At 39.6% G+C, this 23,615-nt stretch overlaps 1 protein-coding gene and 1 pseudogene across 14 annotated transcripts in view; one reads left to right on the forward strand and one right to left on the reverse strand.

Annotated features, from left to right (window-relative positions):
- The window catches only part of DTNB (dystrobrevin beta), a 214,536-nt gene that overhangs the window by 188,631 nt on the left and 2,290 nt on the right, over positions 1-23,615 (reverse strand). The window contains exon 1 of one of the 14 annotated variants that reach the window (XM_032497161.1): positions 22,886-23,137. The exons of the other annotated variants lie outside the window; for them this stretch is intronic. The gene's annotated coding sequence lies outside the window, so the exon portion shown is untranslated. Of the gene's footprint in view, positions 1-22,885; positions 23,138-23,615 lie in introns of those variants that run through there. 14 annotated transcript variants of the gene reach the window in all.
- On the forward strand, positions 5,164-5,738 carry LOC102515368 (annotated as a pseudogene).

Raw genomic sequence — 23,615 nt, forward strand, 5'->3', positions numbered from 1 at the left:
CAATGAAATAGTGTAGTTCACAGATAAAAAGAACGAAGCAGGTGAGTCCAACTTAGGAAAAGATTCTCAAGGCATGTAAGTCAAAGCATGTAAGGAAACAGTATTACAACACAGTAGATGCTGTTCGTGCCCTGCTCAGATACCCTTAGCTGACCTGAGCTTTACAGATGCCCCAGCTGATGTGAGTGCTGGCTGCTGACTTGTCAAAGATGCACTCTTCTTTGGAAAATGGCCTTCAGCTGATTGAACACTCCCTTACCAAGAAATGCCCAGCAAGTAACTCGCTCCCTATAGGAGTCATCAAGCAGCTATAGCCAATGACTAGTAAAAGGTATAAAAGCCCACCCCTGGGATGTTCTAGACCTCAGTAAAGAGTAGTAAGCACATACCAACCTTACTCTCCCACCAAATACAACTATAAACCTGCATAGAATGTATGCTGGAGATAGCTGCAGTCTGTGAAAAGTAAGTATCAGCAGGTTGGCTCGGGAAAGAACACAGAACGCAAAGACCACTGCACAGGCAGTGAGTTTACATTTTTCCCTTCTTGCATCCCTTGGCCTGAACCCCTGAACCTAGCACTGTGGTACTCACACAGAGAAATCCAGGAGAAACTCTAGTTCTGGCCTGAAGAGATGAAAGAAGACTAAAGCCCACCTGGAGAGAGTGGGAAAAACTTTCCAGGTCTTTTTTTTTCTCTCTTTCTCTTTTTTCTTCATTTTCTCCCACTCCAGCCAAGAGGCCATCCTGTGGTGAAGGCAGTGGCAGTATCAACAAAAGCAGCTGGCCTGGGGAGCTACCAGCATCAAAAATGCAAAGAAAAGGAAACTTCACCTCTGTTCAGTCAGCTGCAGCTCTAAGCAGGGCCCCGGTGACAGTTTTTTTCTCTCTCTGTCTTTATGCCACTGTGGTGCAATTGCAGAAGTGGGCAGTTTCTGGCCAGAGGACGGAAAAGGGGAGCCCAGAGTAGCCAGAAAGTATCAGAGAGGTATCTGAGCAGGAGACGCTCAGGACAGCAACCCCAGATATCTGTCTGTGAAACACCTAGGATCTTCTCCAACCCGCACATTCAGGGAATCTGATCTTAATTAGCACACCAACAACTCTGAAAAGTGAGCTTGCAGGAAGACCTCCACCTGGGTCCCAGACTGACCACTGGTGGCACACACACATGGTACAGATCTGAATAGCACTGAAAAGGACTTGAAAATTGAACTGACATTAGAACCACAGCCATAATGTTCTAAATGTCCAGGAAACGATACAAAATTATATGGCGAACAAAGAACTAAGAAAAATCTTAACTCACAATGGAAAAGAAAATCAACATATGTCACTGACAAGATGACAAAGATCTGTAATCTGTAACAGACTTCAGTAATCTGAAAGAGACTTGAAAGCAGCAATTACAAAAATGCTCAAATAAGCAATCACAAACACTCTAGAAACAAATGTTAAAACATTGTTAGCAGACAAACAAAAGATATAAAGAGGAATCAAATGGAAATGTTAGGACTGAAAAATACTATAACCAAGGAGGGGTGGCATTCACTGGATGGATTCAACAGTAGAATGGAGATGACAGAGAAAACTGCACACTAAGACAGATCAGACAGAAATTATCCAATCTGAACAACAGAAAAAAATTCTTTAAGGAATAATGTCTCAGGGATTTCGTAGATAAAAACAAAAGGTCTAACATTCATCATGCCATCAGGATTCCAGAAGGAGAAAAGAGTGTGGTGAGTGGTGCTAAACCGATACATAAAGACATAATGGCTGAAAACTCACCAAATTTGGTGAAAGACATATACCTACAAATTCAAGAAAGTGAGAAAACCTCAAACAAGTTAAAAGCCAAAGAAATCCATCATAATGGATACATCGTAATCAAACTGTTGAAAACTAAAGACAAAGAAATACTCCTGAAAGAAGCCAGAATAAAAGAACACATTACCCCCATAGGTCAGGGATCAGCACATCTTTTCTTACAGAGTCAAACAGTAAATGTTTTGGGTTTGCAGGCCAAATGGTCTCTGTCAAAATTACTCAACAGTGCCACTTTAGCACGAAAGCAGCTACAGACAAATGTATGTAGACAAATGGGTGTGGCCTTGTTAAAACTTAATTTAGAAAACAAATAGGCAATCAACTCACAGGCCATAGTTGGCCAACTCCTGCTAAAGAGGAATAATGATATTGTCTTCTTTGGATTTCTCATCAGAAATTATGGAGGACAAAATATGGTGAAACAATACTTTTAAAGTACTAAAAGAAAAGACTAAACCCACAATTCTATACTAAGAGAATAAATACTCCAGAAATTTAAAAAAATAGAATTTGTAACCAGCAGACATGCTCTGAAAGAACTGCTAAATGAAGTTCTTCAGAAAGAAAAGAAATGATTCCAGAAGGAAACCTGAATGACAAATGAAAGAACAGCAATATAAAAGATGTTAGAAGAAATAACACCAATTCCACAGTCTCTACCAGAAAATACAAAAGAACACATTCCAATTCATTTAAAACAGCCAGTAATTCCTGATACCAAAACTAGACAAAGACGGTACAAAGGCAAATAAACAATATCCCCTGTGAACACAGACACAAAAATTCCTCAACAAAATACTATAAATTGAAGCCAGTAATATATAAAAACCCCAGAAGCAACTGGGGTTTATCACAGGAATAAAAGGCCAATTCAATATTTGAAAATTAATCAATATAATCCAACATATTAACGTCTAAAGATACACGTGATCATAGCAGATGCAGAAAGTACACATGACAAAATACAGTGTCTGTTCATGGTGATAAACTCAACAAACTAAAAATAAAAACTTCCTCTACTTGATAAAGAGCACCCACAAGAAAGCCTGCAGCTAATGTCACACTTAATGGTAAAAAACTGAATGCTTTTCCCCTAAGACTGGCAACGAGGCAAGGATGTCCACCCTTACCACTTATATTCAACATTATATGGGTTGTCTTAGCCAGTGAAATAAGAAGAAAAGAAACAAAAGGCAAACAGATTGGGAAGGAAAAAATCAAATTATACCTATTTGCAGACAACAACACTATTTTTGCAGAAAATCCAAAATAACATACAAAAAAAAGATCCTAGAACTAAAAAGTGAGTTTAACAATGTTGCAGGAAACAATGTAAAAACACAAAATTTACCCACAGTTCTATATAATAGCATTACACGATTAGAAATTGAATTTTTTTTAAGTTTTTATTTAAGTATAGTTGGTTTACAATGTTGTGTTAACTTCTGGTGTACAGCATAGTGAGTCAGTTATAAAAACAGTATTTTCAAAATAGCACTTACAACATCTGTAATAAAAACAAGACTCTGAGGTATACACTAACAAAATAAGTACAGGATCTATAAACTAGAACTATAAAACACTGATGACATAATTTTTTTAAAAACCTAAACAAAAAGAAAGGCACATCATCTAATCAAAATCCTAGCAGTTTTTTTTGTAAATATAAATTCTGAATTTTATATGGATAGGCTAAAGGAATAGAAAAGACAATTTTGAAAAGGAGGGATAAAGTTCAAGGCACATACTAAATTTTAAAAATTACTAAAAAGCTACAGTAATCAAGGCAGCATGATATTGGCAGACACAGATACACAGATCAATGAAACAGAACAGAGACCAGACAGAGAGCCACACAAATATGACCATTTGATTTTTTTAAGGTGCAAAAGAAATTCAATGAAGAAAGGATAGTCTTGGTGTTGGAAAAACATAGTTATTCATGTCAAAAGGATGAACTTTCACTTATGCCTCACATCATATACAAAACTTAATTCAAAATGGAAGATAGGTGTAAATGTAAAATATAGAAGTACAGAAGCTTTAGAAGAAAACATGGGAGAAAAATCTTCATGGCCTTGTACATCACACCAAAAGTGCAAGCCATAGAAGAAAATAATAGTAATAAATTGAATGTCACCAAAATTAAATAATTTTGTTCTATGGAAGAAAGCAGTAAGAAATGAAAAGACAAGCTACACACTGAGAGAAAAGTATCTAGAAATCACGTGTCTGACACAGAACCTGTATCCAGAAAAATGTATTTATTTTTTAAAACTCTCAAACCAACATAGAAGAAAAGCTTGTTACTCAACAGTAGCAACACTGACCTTATTTGCTGACTTAGCAGGTGTGGCAGAACCTGTTGATGCCCTGCCTTTATTCTCTCACCCATATTACCACTTTGATGCATAAATGATCAGCTGCCAGTGGCCAGCATCTGCATTTCTTTACCTAAGGGCTTTTTCTGGCTCCTGAAGACTGCTTTGACACCTGCAGGGCAGTCCAGAAGTACCAGAGAATTAACATCCCTGGATAGCAGCCCTCCCACTCATGGAAGTTAACATATAAATACTCCAGCTCCTTTACCCATCAGAGGGAATAACTCTGAAGCAATGTTTTCCACTGGCTTTCTGAGCGCCCCATTAGAATTAACTTCGCTTACTCATGATGCCTGATAAGAAACCCTTTATCAGCTAGTTTCTCTTCTTTGTCTTACTTCTCCATTCTTCTTAGTAGAAGTATTTCCTAGGGCCATCTTAAAAAATAAAAATTAAACATTAAAATTAAAACTTGCACTTGAGTGCTTGTAGAGCATTTGCTTCTAGGGTAATGCAAAATAAGACAGATTTGATCCTGTAAAACAGACCTTCAAGATGAAATCTCTAAGTGGATCACTCACTAACCAGATGACAATGATCCAGCGCCTGTAGTAAGTGGCTTGGTGAGAGCCCCTGGCGTGCTGCTGCACTGATACTACTAAGACTCCTGATGTGGTGGAGCGAGTAAAGGGATATGGGTAGGAGAAGACGACTGGCTTATGCAATAGCTTTAGCATTTGGTGGGGGGGGCATCAGAAATTTTAAAGACAATTAAATGGTTGAGCTTTTGTTAAGTAAGATTGATGCACAACAGAAAGAAAATGTCAAGGCTTAAATCAGCCAAGTACCAACTCAGAGCATGGCATGACAGCCAGAAGACCTCTATGGCAGCATCTTAAGGAACCCTCAGCTCCCACAACTTGAGAGCAGATTGTGTTAAAAATCAGGCTCAAATTCTGATTATGAAAGTCAGCAGCTTTTTCCAGTAAGCAGCCTGAGGTGACCTCTAAAAATGGTTCGCTATTCACTTGACCCAGAAAACCCCATAAAATCATGCAAATAAGAGGTTCAGATCTTCGTGTTCACTTTAAGAACACTTGTGAAGCTGCCCAGGCCATTAAGGGTATGTATATCCGAAAAGCCACCAAATACCTGAAGGCTATCACTTTACAGAAGCAGTGTGTGCCGTTCCGTCGTTACAGTGGAGCTGGTAGGTGTGCCCAGGCAAAACAGTAGGGATGGACACAGAGTCGATGGCCCAAAAAGACGGCTGAATTTTTACCGCGCATGCAGAAAGTAATGCAGAATTTAAGGGCTTAGATGTAGATTCACTGGTCATTGAGCACATCCAGGTGAACAAAGCTCCCAAGATGCGGTGCAGGACTTACAGAGCTCATGGTTGGATCAACCCTTACATGAGCTATCCCTGCCACATTGAGATGATCCTTACTGAAAAAGAGCAGATTGTTCCTAAACCAGAAGAGGAGGTTGCACAGAAGAAAAAGATATCCCAGAAGAAACTGAGGAAACAAAAACTTATGGTCCAGGAATAAATTCAGCAAAAAATAAATGCAAATAAAAGTTAAAAAAGAAAGAAAGAAAGAAAGAAAGAAAGAAAGAAAGAAAGTCAGCAAATTACAAAGAAGATTGAGTTCACAGTTCAGCCAAGATTCTCCTGAACCCTATGGGCCAGAAGAAATGGCTCCCTTGCCCTTGCCACAAGGGCAGTCTCCTCTGCCTAAAGACTGTGCAAAGGCCTCATCTGAGATGCATGTCTCAAAAGATGCTGACCCTCCCCAGGATCTGTCCCTGCCCTCCTCACTGCTTCTAGGCTAACAACTAGGGTCAAGTCTTGGCATCAGAATAGGGAGATAACGTCCTCGCTTTGGATGGAAAAGGGATGATTCATCAAAACGGCTGCTGGACCTGTCAATACACACCGGCAGGAACTGGGAGAACATATCTGGGAATGGATCTTGAGATGCTGAACTTGGGGGGCAGATGTAAGGTCGGTAAGAAATAGCTTGTTGATATGGCGGCACTCATCCCATGACCTAGGATTTAATGTTCTGAAAAGGACACCTGGTACCAGTCCAAATGTGCTGCTGGACTGGCTCACTTAAACTGATTGCGGGGAGGGCGTTGGTGACCTATAGAAACGAATCAGAGATGCTAGAACCACACAGCAGGGTATAAAGAGTTAATAGGGTGCTCCCCTTCCCACGTATCCCAACCTTTACTGAGTCCTTCTATACTAGACTGACAGCATCTGCTTTTTTGTGTGTTTTAAACAGAGAATCCAGCTTTCTCTGATCTCTGAAGTCCACTTTGCTCCTTGCATGACAGGCCTCAAATACTACAGATTTACCATTCCCTGGAAACAGTCTCGACCAATGATTGATGTAGGTGATACATAAATACTCTACCTGTCTTGCCCTGTCAAGGGTTGTAACTCTGAGGACATGTTTTGCATTGGCTCCTAGAGCTCTCCGGTGGGAATAAGCTCAGTTACCCGCGGTGGTAACTTGCTTGATAACAAACCCTTTATTTGCTGACTTCCTTCCCTATCTCACTTCTCTGTCCCCTGCTGGTATTTGCTGGGATAACCTCCAAAACAAAACATTCGCACTCAAGTTCTTGTCTGAGAGTCAGCTTCTGGGAGAACTCAAACTAAATATTAAGTCTTTTCATTTCAACCACGCTTAAAGTTCAGATTTCATAAAATCCAAATTTATGGGGTACACATTAACTAAGATTTCTATAAATGATTTCCCTTGGCCTTAGTGTGACTTCATCCCCGTGCTCTATACGGATACCTCCATCTTTGTAATCATGATTTTAATAGTCCACACTCGACAAGGATCTAATCCTATCACCACACCTGATTATAAATCCTTCTTCCTGATATAACCTTCAAGATAAACACTTCCAGGAGTGTAAACACATCTCTCTTCTTCCTTCCACTTGGATTCCTGGCACTTTGCCTTTTCTTAGTCTCATAATCCAGAGGTAACCAACACCTCCTTATCATTCACTTCACATACTAACCCTGATTTCAAACACTGCCACTTCCTTCCTCATAATCACTCTCACATCCACCCTTTTTTTTCCCCATTTCAACTGCCAAAATCTTTGTCCGCATAAATGCACAAATAAAATTCTATGACACCGTGATCTCAGGGCTCTGCAACCTCTTCTTCCTGTAGTTCATCCTGTGGATATTCAGAGAAATCCACCAGATACATCCATTCAAACATGTCTGATCTTCACTGGATTCGAATCACCCTACTCAGGAGCTTCATTCCACTCGATTAAAAAACAAAACAAAACACAGAGCACAAAGTGAAATAAGCCAGACAGAGAAAGACAAATACTATATAATCTCACTCATATGTGGAATCCAATAATACCAAAAAAAAAGTCAAACTCATCATAGAAGCAAAGTAGATTAGTAGTTGCCGGGGTCTGGGGAGCGGGGGGAATGGGGAGATGTTGGTCAGAGGTACAAACTTTCAGTTACACAGTGAATAAGTTCTGGGGATCAAATGCAGAGCATGGTGCCTATAGTTGATAATACTCCAGTGTATACCTGAAATTTGCTAAGAGAGTAGATCTTAAACCACCACCGCACACACAAAAAAGGTAACTGTGTGAGGTAATTAACTTAATTGTAGTAATCATTTCACAATGTATACAATTATCAAAATCATCGTGTTGTACAATTTAAACACATACCATTTTATTTGTCAGTTAGACCTCAACAAAGCTGGGGGAAAACTTTAAACAATATATTTGAATACCTTTCCATATCAAAGCCATAATTTTGAATGATGGAATGGAATTTTATCACATTCACCCAAGCCTTGACTTTGGCAATTATTTCCAACTATCTATTACTATGAACAATGCAACAATAAATACCATTAAAGCAAAATTTAAAAAAAAAAAGAACCAGAATATAGCTTCAGTGTACAAAATGAAAGGAAACCAGGGTCCTAGCTCTGAGAATTTAAGTGAAGTTTCTTCCATCTGATAGGAGTTGAAACTGTTAGGTTCCTAGAAAAGGTTATTTAATGACATAAGCCCACGGCCAAACTGAATGAATGATACCAAAAGCACAATCCATGAAAGGAAAAATTGATGAGTTGGATCTTATCAAGGTTAACTGCTCTTCAAAAGATACTGTTAACAGAATGAAAAGTAAAGCCCCAGAGTGAAAGAAATATTTTCAAAACACATACCTGATGAAGAACTTGCATACAAATTATGAAAAGAACTCTTACAACTCAACAATAAGAAAACAGCCCAATGTAAAAAATGATCAAAAGATCTGAACAGACACCTCACCAAAGAAGATATACAGATGGTAAGCATATGAAAAGATGTTCAACATCTTTTGTCATTAGGAAATTACAAAGTAAAACAACAATGAGATACCACTGTACACCTATCAGAATGGCTAAAATCCATAAACTGTCAATAGTAAATGCTGACAAGAATGGGGAGCAACAGGAACTCTCATCCTGCTAGTAGGAACACACAGCCTTGCTGGTAGGCACTTTTGCAGCCTCTAACAAAACTAATCATAGTCTTACCATGCAACTCAGCAACTGCACTAGGTATTTACCCAGCTGAGTGGAAAATGTATATTAACACAAAGCTGACCCAAATGTTTACACCAGCTTTATTCACAACTACCAAATACTGAAAGCAACCACGATGCCCTTCAATAGGTGAATGGATAAACAAACTGCTCTTTTCATAAATGGAATGTTGTTCAGCAATAATAAATAAGCTATTAAGCCATGAAGAGACATGAAGCTTAAATGCACACTGCTAAGTGAAAAAGCCAGTATGAAAAGGCTACATACTGTATGATTCCAATTTTATGACCTTCCAGGAAAAACAAAATTATACAAATGGTAAAATGATCAGTGACTGCCAGATTTGGGAAGAAGGGAAGAGGAATGAACAGGGGAAGCACAGGTGAATTTTTAGGGTGAGAAAACTTCCATATGATCCTGTAATGTTGGGTACCGACACTACGCATTTGTGAAAACCAAAGGAAATTTACAACACAGAGTGAACCTTAATGCATGCAAATTTTTAAAAAAATCCTTTAGGAAGTCAGAGGATCCCAGGATACAATGCAGAATATGAGAAAACAATCTAACTGAATTATAAATATATGAAACAACCCCACTGAACGGTGGGGGTAGGGAGGCGAAGTGTAGAGACCTAAGTAACTCCGGAAGTGAATGGACGCTGTAAGACTAAAGGTAAAATAAAATATACATGAGTACTGTACTCTAGTTTCCCACAGGTTATGGGTAAACAATTCTGATATTGCTATGCACATATGCATAATTGAACAATTAAGTAAACAAATGGCAGATGGTGGAGTGTGAGGTTACAGATAAGCAAGGTGAGAAGCTAGAATGATCCAGGTGGTAATGGAATGGATTACCACTGGAGACATCAGTATAAGTTCATGGTTAACTTAATATAGACACATGGATAGTTACACATAAAAGCGTTAGTAGGTATGTGCATATTAGCATAAACATAGACACATCCTTGCTCTGCCAACTAACAGAGCCTAGAAACAACAATATCCCAATAGCAATGAGCACATCTAGTACCCAAATTTTTGTTTATAATATAATTCTCCAATAAAAGGAACCAGGGTTTCTCTGAGAAATGCCTGAGTAAGAAGTATACAAGATGAGCCTGGAGCATCTTATAACATAGAAAGTGAAGACATCCTGGGAGAAAAAAAAATATGATAGGTGTATACCAAAGGGACATAGAGACCAACAGAAAGAGCGCCCAATGGCCAAAGTTGGAAAAATTTCAGCAACAAAATAAAATAGTATTAAACATCCTTAAATTGATTCTGATAACAATGACTGAATAAATTAATAAATGAAAAATCTATAAATATCCTGTACAGAAAAATTCCAAATAATTTATATAGATACTCTGCCCTGAAGAAGACGGGAACATAATTCCCCACTCCTTATGCGTGAGCTGTGCACAGTTGGACTTTCTTCCAAAGAGGTGAAGGGGGAAAGGGAAATAACTTGACAGTGGAGAAACCTGATAAACACTACCTCAGCCAGGTGATCCAGCACAACATCAGCCATAATTAACCATGTTGACAGCAGTACCCTTGACATGATGTGATGAAATGGCATTTTACCTCTGTGGGCTTCCTCCCAAAAACCTATGAACCCAATCTAATCATGAGGAAAACATCAGGCAAATCTCAATTGAGGGAAAATCTACAAAATACCTGACCAATACGCCTTAAAACTGTCAAGTTTCATCAAAAGCTTGCTCAGAAAAGCCTGACAAACTGACAAACCCGAGAGAAATCTAATGAAACATGACAACTAAATGTGATGTGGTATTCTGGATGGGATTCTGGAACAGAAAAAGGCCATTAGGTAAACACTAAGGACATCTGAATAAAGTGAGGGTTTTAGTTAATAATACTGTATCATCATTAGTTCATTAACGGCAACAAATGAATCATACTGATGTAAAATGTTAGCAACAGAGCGAACAGGGTATGGGATGCACATAGGAGCTCATTATTATTATTCGATTTTTCAGTGAATCTAAAAATATTCTGAAAAAAGTTTTTTTAAGACAGTACAATTACATATTTCTTTCCTTTATTCTCTTAATTGATTTAAAGAGCAATTGTTTTTTAATACAATACAGATAAAATAATATTTATAAATTATATTGTGGGGCCTGTAACATACAGAATTCCCTAAAAAGACAACAATCCTAAACATCTACATACGTAATCACAGTGCCTCAAAATACACTAAGCAAAAATTGATAGAACTGAAAGGAGAAATAGACAAATCCACACTTTTTTCCCCTAATTTTTTTATTTTTGGGGGGTTTGGGGGGGTTGGGTCTATTTATTTATTTTTAGAGGAAGTACTTACTGGGGATTGAACCCAGGACCTCATGCATGCTAAGCATGTGCTCTACCGCTGAGCTATACCCTCCCCCCTAAATCCACACTTAGACTTGGAGACTTCAACACTCCTCTATGATCGACACAAGTAGAAAGTCAAGATGGATATGGAAGGACAAAACACCATCATCAGCCGACTAGATCTAACTGACATTTGTAGAAAAATCCACCCAATAATGACAAAATACAAATTCTTTACACGTGCACATAAAACATGTATCACCAAACTGAAAAAAGCTAATTCCTCTGGGGATGGAAGCAGAATAATGTGACTGCAGAGGGATATCAACTCTATTAGTGATGATGTGTTTACTAGGCTGGGTTCTAGGTACACTGTATTATTCTTTACGCTTTATATGCCTATTTCACAATACAATTTTAAGTCATTTGAGTATATTCCCTGGTAAACCTTTCCTTTTAGTGGTTTGGGGGTTAAAGAGGCAGGTCTCCAGACATTTCATTACTAAAATGGACTATACCAAAACCATAAGCTCTGAACTTTTATCCAAATGTACAGGAATGTTCACACACTCCATAATTTGATATAATACTTATTATGTCAAATCCTCAGTAATGTGTTCTATGAGTACCAGAACAGCATTTGCGAACAAAGGACATTACAGTTCGTCACCAAACTAAAACTCTTAATTTGTCTATATATTATTTCAGCCAGTTTTACTAAAACAGGAAGAACAAAGATTTATGGCTTTTAATCTTTTACCTCTAAAGTAGGAAATCTCCAAATAAACGTCTAAAAATGTATCATTAGGTAAATAAAATTTTAAGATTATTAATTTGCACATGACTATAACCATCACTGAAAAAAGCTCAATAAGTTTATCTTCATATTCTGAATGCTTAGTTTTAAAATATCTCAACTAGCTAGAACACTCCCTTACACCATACACAAAAATAAACTCAAAATGGATCAAAGACTTAAACATAAAACAAGATACAATAAACCTCCTAGAAGAAAATATAGGCAAAACATTATCTGACATACATCTCAAAAATGTTCCCCTAGGACAGTCTACCCAAGCAATAGAAATAAAAGCAAGAATAAACAAATGGGACCTAATGAAACTTACAAGCTTCTGCACAGCAAAGGAAACCATAAATAAAACAAAACGACAACCTACAGAATGGCAAAAAATTTTTGCAAATGAAACCCACAAAGGCTTGATCTCCAGAATATATAAGCAGCTCATATGACTTAATAAGAGAAAAACAAACAACCCCATCCAAAAATGGGCAAAAGACCTAAACAAGCAATTCTCCAAGGAAGAAATACAAATGATCAATAGGCACGTGAAAAAATGCTCAATATCACTAAATATCAGAGACTATGCAAATCAAAATGCAAATCAAAACTACAATGAGGTATCACCTCACACCAGTCAGAATGGCTATCATTCAAAAGTCCACAAATGACAAATGCTGGAGAGGCTGTGGAGAAAAGGGAACCTTCCTACACTGCTGGTGGGAATGCAGTTTGGTGCAGCCACTGTGGAAAACAGTATGGAGATTCCTCAAAAGACTAGGAATAGACTTACTATATGACCCAGGAATCCTGCTCCTGGGCATCTATCCAGAAGGAATCCTACTTCAAAATGACACCTGCACCCCAGTGTTCATAGCAGCACTATTTACAATAGCCAAGACATGGAAATAGCCTAAATGTCCATTGACAGATGACTGGATAAAGAAGATGTGGTATATTTATACAATGGAATACTACTCAGCCATAAAACTGACAGCATAATGCCATTTGCAACAACATGGATGTTCCTGGAGAATGTCATTCTAAGTGAAGTAAGCCAGAAAGAGAAAGAAAAATACCATATGAGATCACTCATATGTGGAATCTAAAAAAACAAACAAAAAAAACCCCATAAATACAAAACAGAAAGAGACTCATAGATATAGAATACAAGCTTGTGGTTGCCAAGGGGGCAGGGGGTGGGAAGGGACAGACTGGGATTTCAAAATGTAGAAAAGATAAACAAGATTATACTGTATAGCATAGGGAAATATATACAAGATCTTGTGGTAGCTCGCAGCAAAAAAAAAATGTGTGACAATGAATATATGTATGTTCGTGTATAACTGAAAAATTGTGCTCTACACTGGAATTTGACACAATATTGTAAAATGACTATTACTCAATAAAAAAATGTTTCAAAAAAAAGTCTCAACTGATATTAGCCTTGTACTGTCATTAAGCTTAAGAATAATACACTCAATGGTATATATAAACTTGTATATCAAATGGTATTTTTAAAAGTTTAAGGTTTCTTTTTTAATGATTCCTCTTCAAACTGCTTAGATTATTACTATTTTGTACTTTGCATCTGACCGACAACAGGTTCATAAGTAGAAGCATCAGCTCGGCTTGTTTCCTGCTGTTCATGGGTCCTCATGTTATCACTTCAATCATCAGTTAAATCTGAAACTTCAATCTGCAGTTTCTTTGCAGGAATCTTTTCAAGCCCTTTGTCCATTCATTCAGCAAGGTTCATTTCATGGCAGTCAGATAATATAATCTGAAAGACCACTAAAACAGGCAGAGTTAACTGTAATATGTCCAAATAGGATGTAAGCAAACAAATAAGGAGGCTCAGGCTGTCAGTGCCTCCAGGTTGTGGTGTCCCCACGGTCCCCCTCTCAGGGTACCCCACTCTCCACACCGGGTATATATCATCAGACATACAGATGGAGTCAACTGTCAACCTATGGATTAAATATTGGTAAAGTTAATTGCCCTTTTTTTTCCTGTTATACCCTGCATAGAAGATCAACCTGCATGCCTCCCACTTTGGAAACCATTACTCTTTGAAAAAAAAAAAAAAAAAAAACTAGAATGAAAAGATGAGACTGTGCTAGGCTTGAGGAGCAAATGAGCAATATGAAGGGTAGGATCAGACGAGGAAATTCAGAGCCTAATTGGTAGTTAACTTGGCCCAAAGTTAAAGCTAGTAATTTGTGGAGTTAGGCCACCAATTTGACAATAAAGCCTACTCTCTTTCCACTGTACCACATCGCCCCCTCCAGGGGAAACACGGGGACTCCAGGACTGAGGAAAGAACACAGGTCCCCAAACCGTGGAGCTGGAGCAGACCCTAGGCCACAACTAAATGGGGTCCAGAGGCTAGTGCAACAAAACGTCTGGACCCTCGTTCGTCCTGTCAGGGAAGCAGTGTATTCCAGAGCTAGATTCAGTCTGCAGGCAGAAGTTAAGTAAATCCCACAGTAAAGACTAAAGGAAAGAAGAGCAGGTTCTAGAAATGTTTCCAGAAAGTCCCTGCACTGCACCTAAGTGTTAAGTATCCATCACTCCCCTTGAATCTTTCTGTTCATGTCTTAACTTCCAGGTCTCAGTTACTTCAAAGCATCTAGGTATCAAAACGACTTGTACAAGTTCACTGTCTCCCAGCAAACTCCTGTCAGTTTTTCTCTGGATGCTCCCTTCAATAAGGAGTCAGAGGTGACTGAGATTGTCACTAATAAGTCCTTAGCTGTAACTAATCAAACTTCCCTCAGAGAGAACTAACTTCCCTGCTTATTTCATGAAAATTCTCAACTATCCTTCCTCTAATACTTCTTTCCTCTTCTCTTTGAGATTAAAAAAAAAAATGACAGAAAAAGCAAACTTTGTAAAACCGTAGAGATTGACTTTTTTTTTTTTAACAAATTTGAGAACAGTCTCTAAGTTCCAATGAAAAGTATTCATGACTGCACTCCATAACTACCCAGTGCTCTGAATAGCAAATATAACCCCACAGAGCTATGGCAGCTGTTAAATAAATGATGTAAAGCATTTAGCACAATGCCTGGCACAAAATAAGAACCTAATAAATGTTAGCTACTATTACTGACATTATTATGTAACTACTCTCTTGGATGAAGCCTAGATTGGAATTCTATTGGCAAGGCTCCTTTCTCTTAATTTACATTTCTTCTGATTTAAAAGTATTAAAATATAAAGTTGGAAGAAGAGTAAATACTTTGTTATCAATCGTTTGCAACATTTTAAATTTGGCATAGAGAAAGGGTTTTAATACAATGAAAGGAGGTAAAGAGGTAGAAATGCAGTGTTCCCAAGGAATCAAAGAATAGAATATAAGAAAACTGGGGGAAAGTAAGGCACAAAAAGGAGAAACAGATGCCTCTAGTCTGCTAAAGACAAACCTCAGAGTTTTTCCAAAAACCTGCCATAGGCTGCTTAGTTCATAAGGAGAAAATTTCAGTTCTAAGCAAAGATACTAAACTACTTACCTAATAAGGAAACATTAAAAGCTAAGAACCAGAAAGGGTACAGTCTTGAAATGACACATAAAACTGTAGTTTTCATAGTCATATTTCAGAAAAAAAAAAAGGTATCCTTGTTAGTTATTTTTATAGCTAAGCTTGTCCCTAAAAAAGTTTTTTTAGAAAGATATATAAGAATTACTATTAATTACTTTTTCAAATGACTTTGGAATTAGTTGGGAGGAAAATAAGACCAATTAAATGTGTTCCAACTTAAATCAAATTATTCTATTTTTGTTTGTGCAGTTATGAAAGGTTTAGTCATTATAAGAAACTGTTCAAGAATATGTGAAATGTCAGACTGGCAAAAAACAGTGAAGTATCTGATGAAGACCAAGTCCTTCACAGAAATCTTATTGGAAACACATAGTGGTCATATCACCGTGCTCAGGAATTATGTGGGTAAGCCAAAAGGCAAAATCCAATTTGAACTTGGAACATGAAACAGTCTTGTTTAGAGACAGCATGTGGAAAGAACATGGGCTGTGAGATTGGACCTGGGTTCAAATACGACCCCCACAGCTGATTAGCTGTGTAGCCCTGAACAGGTTTTTAACTCCTCTGTGCTCAATTTCCTCACCCATACACTGTGATATCACACCTCACCTCCACGCTTGGTAAAGACTAAAGTGTAGCCATGATCTATGAAAATTCCCTGACACACAGTAAGTAGCATCACAATAAATAAGTCATTGTTACTTGCAAAAGAAAGTCTCTGGCAAAAGGAGACAGAGCAAGTAGAGATAAAAGGGGGCAGGCAGTAAAGAGTCTAGAAAAAGAAGCCAGGAAGAAGCTGGAAACATTAGGGGCTGAAAAAGTCCTTATAGAGTCCCAAAATTTACCAAAAAAAATTTTTTTTTACTGAGCCCTATTTGATTACAATGAAGCTGAGTTACAAGAATATTCAGTCCAAATGTGATTATTGCTGAAATGCTGTAATACATAGCTTATAATGTTATAATATACAGTTTATAATGTTGTTAATAAACAAAAATTCAAGACAAAAATGTGTTCTCTTTAAAAGTTTATTTTTTTGTTGTTAAAAATGTATTAACAAGTAAATCATATACAATATATCTGTTTCTCTCAGTTATCTACAACTCAGAAAGGTCTGCCCTGCTCTTAACATATTAAAAGGAAAACAATGATAATTTCAACAAATGCCAAAAAAGCCTCAACAAATGTCTCAATAAAATTCAACATGCAATAAAAAAAACAAACCAAGAACAGAAGAAAACTTCCTTAACTTGACAAAGACATCTACCAGAAACCTTCAGTAAGTATCATATCTAATAGTGGAACACTGGAAGCTTCCCACTCAGGAAAAAGATTTAAATGCCCCTTATCATCACTGCTATTCAACTTTTGCACTGGAGAGTCTAAGCGTTGCAATAACACAGAAAACAAGATAAGTGGGATAGAGTTTAGAAAGAAGGCTGGTCAATTAAGTCTGGTCAAGGTAGCCCTGTAAGTAAACACTTTGATGCATCCCCTCTGCTCCAAATACACAGGAATAGATAAAATAGTTTAAAACACATTTTTAAGCTACTAAGAAGGCTCAAAAACAACATAACCCTCCACTTGGATCAGAAACAGAACAGATACACAAAGCTTTGAGCAGGACGGAAGCTACAAACTTGCTGGACTCTGGGTCTAGAAGCAGGTGGATACTTCCTGCAGGGCGACAGTGACACAAAGTGAAGGAGGTAAAGAAATGGGACATCTGAGCCAGACCCACTGCTTAAAGCCAAGGATGAGGTTGGAGCTAAAAGGAAGCTAAAAAGTACTGCTGCCAGTCTCTGCCTAGAACTGCAGTTTACGTGGTGCTCTGGGCTTAGAAAAGCGAGAAAATTAAAACCCAGCCTTATGACCAAGAATTGAACCAAAACATTCACATACTGAGTGGATCTAAAATAGCCCCAATTCCTCAAAGAGCAAGACCCTGACCCACCATCATGATATCTGATTTGACTAGAGTTCAGGAAGTCAATGGAAGCACCTGAAATGTCACCACACAGAGAAGGTGAGCACAGAAATAAGAGAAACAAAATCAAAAGTACTCACCCTCAAATGAGTCTGTAAATCAAAATTTCAAAACACATAAAGAAATGTAAGGCTAAGAACGACAGCCAACAAAAGCAACAATTAGAACATAAATTCATACCAGATGTTTAATTTTACACAACAGTCTAACAAAGACTTTTTTAAAGTACATTTAGAGTGGCAGGATATATATTTTTTTAATTATTGGGAATGTAAAATTTGACAGCCACTTTGGAAGACAAGCAGTTTCTTACAAAGCTACACATACTCTTACCATACGACCCAGCAATCAAGCTCCTAGGTATTTACCCAAGAGAGTGGAAAACTTATGTCCACACAAAAACCTGCACATGAATATTTATAGAAGCTTTATTCATAACTGCCAAAAACTGGAAGTAACCAAGATATCTTCCAACAGATGAATGGATAAACAAACTTTCACACAATAAAATATTAGTACTTTCACACAATAAAATATTATTCAATAATGAAAAGAAACGAGCTATCAAGCCAAGAAAGGACACAGAGGAAACTTAAAGGCATAATGCTAAGTGAAAGAAACCAGTCTGAAAGGCTCCAATACTGTATGATCCAAACTAAGTGACATTCAGGAAAAGGAAAAATTACAGATGTAGTAAAATGATCAGTGGTTACCAGGAGCTCAGTAGGAGGGAGGGAGGAATGAATGGGTGGAATACAAGGGATTTTAGGGCAATGAAATTATTCTGTATGATACTGCAATGACATTACCTGAAATGTCATACGATAACATTTTGCATTTGTCAAAACCCACAGAACTGTACAACACAAACAGTGAAGCTTAATGTAAACAATGAACTTAAGTTAATAACGTATCAATACATATTCATCAGTTGTAACTTATGCAAGATGTCAATAATGAGAAAGTGCACATAAGGAAAAGAGGGTATATAGGAACTCTCTGTACTATCCACTCATTTTGATCATATTCATTTATGTATATAATTTTTTAATTATCAAGGACAGTTCCACTTCTGGGTATGTACACAAGAGAGTTGAATGCAGGGACTTGAACAGTATTTGCACACCCATGTTCATAGCAGCATTATTCACAGTAGCAAAAAAGGTAGCGGCAACCCAAGTGTCTGCTGATGGATGACTGAATAAACAAATATGATATATACATGCAACAGTATAATATTCATCCTTAAAAATTAAGGAAATCCTGACACATGCTACAATATAGATGAACTCTGAAGACACGCTAAGTGAAATAAGCCAGACACAAAAGGACAAATATTGTATGATTCCACTTATATGAGGTACCTAGAGTAGTCAAACTCACAGAGACAGAAAGCAGAATGGTGGTTGCCAGGGCCTGGGGGGGAAGAAAGAATGGGGAGTTAATGTTTAATGGGTACAGAGTTTCAGCTGAGAAAGATGAAAATGTTCTGGAGATGGATGGTGATGGTTGCACAACAATGTAAATGTACTTAACGCCACCGAACTGTACAATTAAAAATGGTTAAAATAGTATACTGTATGCTATGGATATTTTAGCACACTAAAAAAAAAAAAGAGTTGAGAAAAAGTACTTTAAAACTGGTTATCCAAAATGAAAAAAAAAAATCGTTTCTCTTCATTATACCATATAGAAATTCTACACAGAAAGCAAAACTTTTTAAAAATTTTTAGAAGAAAATACAGATATATATATAATTCATACCCTGGGGCAGAGAAAATTTACTTAAACCAGAGACACAGAAACCATTTTTTTTAATTTAATGGAAATTTTTTTCGTAAGTATAACATTAAAATTTTAAATGTGTATACGACCAAAGCCATTGTTAACAAAGGGTAAAGGCAAGCCTCAGACTGGCAGGATGCTTTGGCAACATATAAATCCATCAATGAATTAGTATTCAAAGTAACCTAACTGTCTGTCAGTGAGTGAAGGATACATAAACAGTGATGTAAGTCTACAACTGAACACTACTCAGCATTAAAAACAAATGAACTAGATCCACAAGTAGCAATGTGGTTAAGTCTCCATCAATTAATTTAAAAGTGCACCCCTTTGACCCAGCAATTCTACTTTCCACTCACTGCAGCAGTGTGTAAAATGGCAAACAGCTTTAAGGGCCATTAATGAGGAGAGGGTAAATAAACTACAGTACAATACATACTGCATAAGGGATTGTGTAGCAGTCAAGAAGAATCAGGCAGATCTTTATGTCCCATCATGGAAAGATCACAGATGCCCTGTTAGAAAAAAAGTTGCAGACCAATGTGTACAGTTTCGTGTCATTACTGTGGGTGTGGAGGAAAACCCTAGTTTTTTCTGTATTATCTATATATAGATGAAAATGCATAGAGAAAGATCTGGAAGAATCCCAACAAACTGATAACTCCAGTTTCGGTGGAGAAGGGAGTGGGTCAGCGGGCTTTCATTCTGTCTTTACTGTCTGAGTATTTTCTAAGAGTGTGCATTCATGAGCCATCTGCAGAGCTGCAGTACGCAGCCACAGGCTGTGCTCACAACAACCCCAGAAGCAGCCATTCACAGGGACTCCAATGTGACTGGTACCCCCTAAAGTTGGGCAGCACACCTCCTGCACTAGAGGCCACAGCCCTGATGCCTATGTAATTAGAAATAAATAAAATGAGAGAGGATAAGAGTACTGACTGCAAACCAGCTTGAGGGAGTTTCTGGGATGATGTAAATTTCTGTATCTTGATTGGGATGGTAGGTACAAAGTATAGACAGTCTGCAACTTACAATGGTTTGGATCACAAGTAAACAACTGAGATACTCACAACCATTCTGTACTCATACAACCATTCTGCTTTTCACTTTCAGTACAGCATTCAATAAATTACGTGAGACATTCAACACTTTATCATAAAATAGGCATTGTGTTAGATGATTCTGCCCAACTGGAGGCTAATGTAAGTATTCTGAGCATGTTTAAGGTAGGCTAGGCTAAGATGCATTTTCAACATACTACACTTTCAACTTACAATGGGTTTATCTAATGTAACCCCACCATAAGAGTAGGAAGCTCTGTATATACATTTTTCAAACTCATCCAAATCTGCATGGGACATCTGTGCATTTTATGATGTGAAAACCATACACCAATAAAGTTGATTTAGAAATAAATATAAGGGGGGAGGGTACAGCTCAGTGGTAGAGTGTGTGCTTAGCATGCACAGGGTCCTGGGTTCAATTCCCAGTAACTCCATTAAAAAATAAATAAACAAATACCTAATTACCTCTCCCCTCCCCCTCAAAAGAAACAAATATAAATTAAATACATAAATTAAAAAAAAACATAATATCACAGAGAAAATCTGGAACAAAGCATACAAAATTATAGGACCTAAGCATTCCAAAAGAAGAACTAGCAGACACCTGCTAGCTGCACTCTCAAGTACACAGCCCTAAAACTAAAGAGAAATAAACTTAGTTCTTCAAGGCTTACTACACAATGCCAAATTTGAATTAACATTTTATTTTTATACGAGGAAATATAGGTCCTGAGAGATTTCTATTAAACACATAAAATAAATGGTAACTTGGCATTTGATTGGTTCTAAGTCTAACTTTCTAATGAAGTAGAAATTTTGTCTCTCAAGCATACTGGACACTCAAAACTCCTGCCAGAACTACCTTGACTACACAACCCCCTTCAAAGGTAATTCCACTTATGTATGATAAAAATCCTCCCAGAACTCATAAAAGGTCAAGTTTTGATTTGGCAGGCAAAGTAACCCAACAGGCACTGCAACCCAGGCACCTGAAACAGCAGCCTGGAGCTAGGGAGCCCAGAAATCCAACCACGGTAGAGAAAAGGCAGAATCCCCGCCCTTACAGAAGAGCTGAGATTTATCCTTTCACTACAGATCTAAGATCCAAGAATCAGGATAAAAATGAAAGAATGTTCTCTAGAACTCTCCATCCACAAGTGATAGAAAAGAGAATGGCTAGAATGGGATGATTTGAAGCAAAGGCCCAAGGAGTAGGCTCCTGGCCGCCAACACGCAATAAAGATGTGAAGGCGGCAGCCAGGCCACCAGATACCACCACTCCATCACCTTAGCCACTGCTTTAAATGCCCAGACCCAAGAACCTGGGTTACCTTACATGGCAAAAACAAACAAACAAACAAACAAACAAAACAAATCTTGAGGAACAAGGGAAGTCCATCAGCCATCCCTAACACCAGATTGATCAACAGTGCTCAGTGTAAATAGAGCATGGTTCTATGCTCGGTTCATTCACTCATGCAATAGGTAGGTATTCAGTGCCTGCTGTGGGTCAGGCACTGTTCGTGTCAGGATTTAGCAGTTAATGGTCATGGAGCTTCATTCTACGTGGCAAGGAAGGGAACTTCTTACCTCTTTCCAACCTCCTGTTCCTTTCGCTTCCTTTTTTTTTTCTTTCTCTTCCTTTAAATGTTACACAGAAGTGCTTTCAAAACTCTTCCAAATTCCTCCCACGAGCTCCTTTGACCCTCCTGCTTTAATCCCCAAACCAAGCAATTTAATGGCTCCAATTTCCCATTACTGGGAAAAAGAGACCTAAAGTAATTAAGGGATGAGACAAAATTCAATGCTGCTTTTATTTTATATGCGTAACTTCATAACCAAATTGTCAGCACCTAAATAGCAAATGATGGTTGTGTTTTACACAATTTTGTGGCCCCAGTGCTGACCACGGCTTTCTACCCACGAGAGCTAATCAATAAACGTCTGCTGAGAATGCTGGAAGGTCTTCCTAATCCCAAGGCCTGGCACAGGAATTTAACAGCAAGCATTTGTTAGCTACATCCTCCCTCCTTTCAGGACACTTTCCTTTAAAGGGTGACCTCAGTGCACAGGTTCAATGCTAGGCGTCTCGGGAAATAGTGTTTTGGGATGATATGAATTCCCTTCCCTCTGCCAGGGCCTGCCTGCCTCACCTGCCCTCTGCCAGGACCTGCCTCCTTCGCCCCCTTCAACACCTAATGCAGAGCCTCTTCCCAGCGAGCCGGGCTCCAGCAGCATCTGCCCGGCGCCTGCACCCCGGTCCCCGCCCGGCGGCCACAGTGCGCCGGGGACCTCGGAGCCCCCTCCCCAGCCCCGGGCTCAGAGCCCGGCGGCGCCGGCCCGGGTCTCCGCTCCATCCCCTCCGCTCGCCCCTCCAAGGCCGGGCACGCAGCGCCGTCTCCGCGCACAGCGCGGGCGGTGCAGCGGCCCCGGCTCCCCGCGCGCCGTCTCCCCGCTCCCTGCCCTGCGCCCCCGCAGGCTCCCGAGGTGCGGGGGCTGTGCGGACTTCTCGCTCCTAGCGGGCGCGAGGCTCTGGCACCGCGCTCCTCTCTTGCAGACTGCGGCGGCCGCCGCCGCAGATCCCTGCCGTACTCACTTCCCGGCCGGAGCTGGGGGGCGTTGAGAAGGTCTCCGGCGGCCGCAGCCTCCTCCGCCTCCTCCGGCCCGGCCCCCGCGGCTGAGACGGCGGCGGCGCCCGCTCAGGCCCCGGAGCCGCCCCCGAGGCGAACGTTCTCAGGCGCCCGGCTCGCGCCGCTTCCCTGCCCGGCACGCGCAGCGAGCCCGCCCCCGGCGCCGAGGGCGCGAGGGCGCAGGGCGGGAGGCGGGCACGCGCCGCCTGCGCGAGCGCGCGGCTTGGGGCAGGGCTTCCGCCGCGCCGAGGAGGGGCGGGCCAGCGGGCCGAGTTCCCCTCGAGCCCCGCCCCCTGCGGCCGGGCGAGACCCGCCCCCCAGCTCGCCCTCAGTCTTCCCGGCGGCTGGGGGAAATTTGCCCCCTGCTGGCTCCTCCCGCGAGGCAGCGGCGGCCGGTGGAGGTGCGCTTCAACTCCACAGGTATGTGCCCCGCCAGCTGGATGCTCGATCCGACGTGACTACAAGGTGAAGAATGCAAAGAACCACCTCCGTGAATCATTCATGCGCGCCTCGAGCACAAGACCCTGCCCTGAGTGATTTTTCCAAATTAATTCAACTCAGCAAGCGTTTACTGAGCACCGACTCCATGCCTAGCGCTGTAGCGCTGTACCAGGTGCTGTGTGGGTACACAGTCACGGTCACGGTCCCTGGTCTCGAGGAGCACATAACTTAGTGGAAAAGCAGCCGTGTAAACAG

This window comes from Camelus ferus, chromosome 15 (genome assembly GCF_009834535.1).
Source record: "Camelus ferus isolate YT-003-E chromosome 15, BCGSAC_Cfer_1.0, whole genome shotgun sequence".
NCBI classification, from domain to species: domain Eukaryota; kingdom Metazoa; phylum Chordata; class Mammalia; order Artiodactyla; family Camelidae; genus Camelus; species Camelus ferus.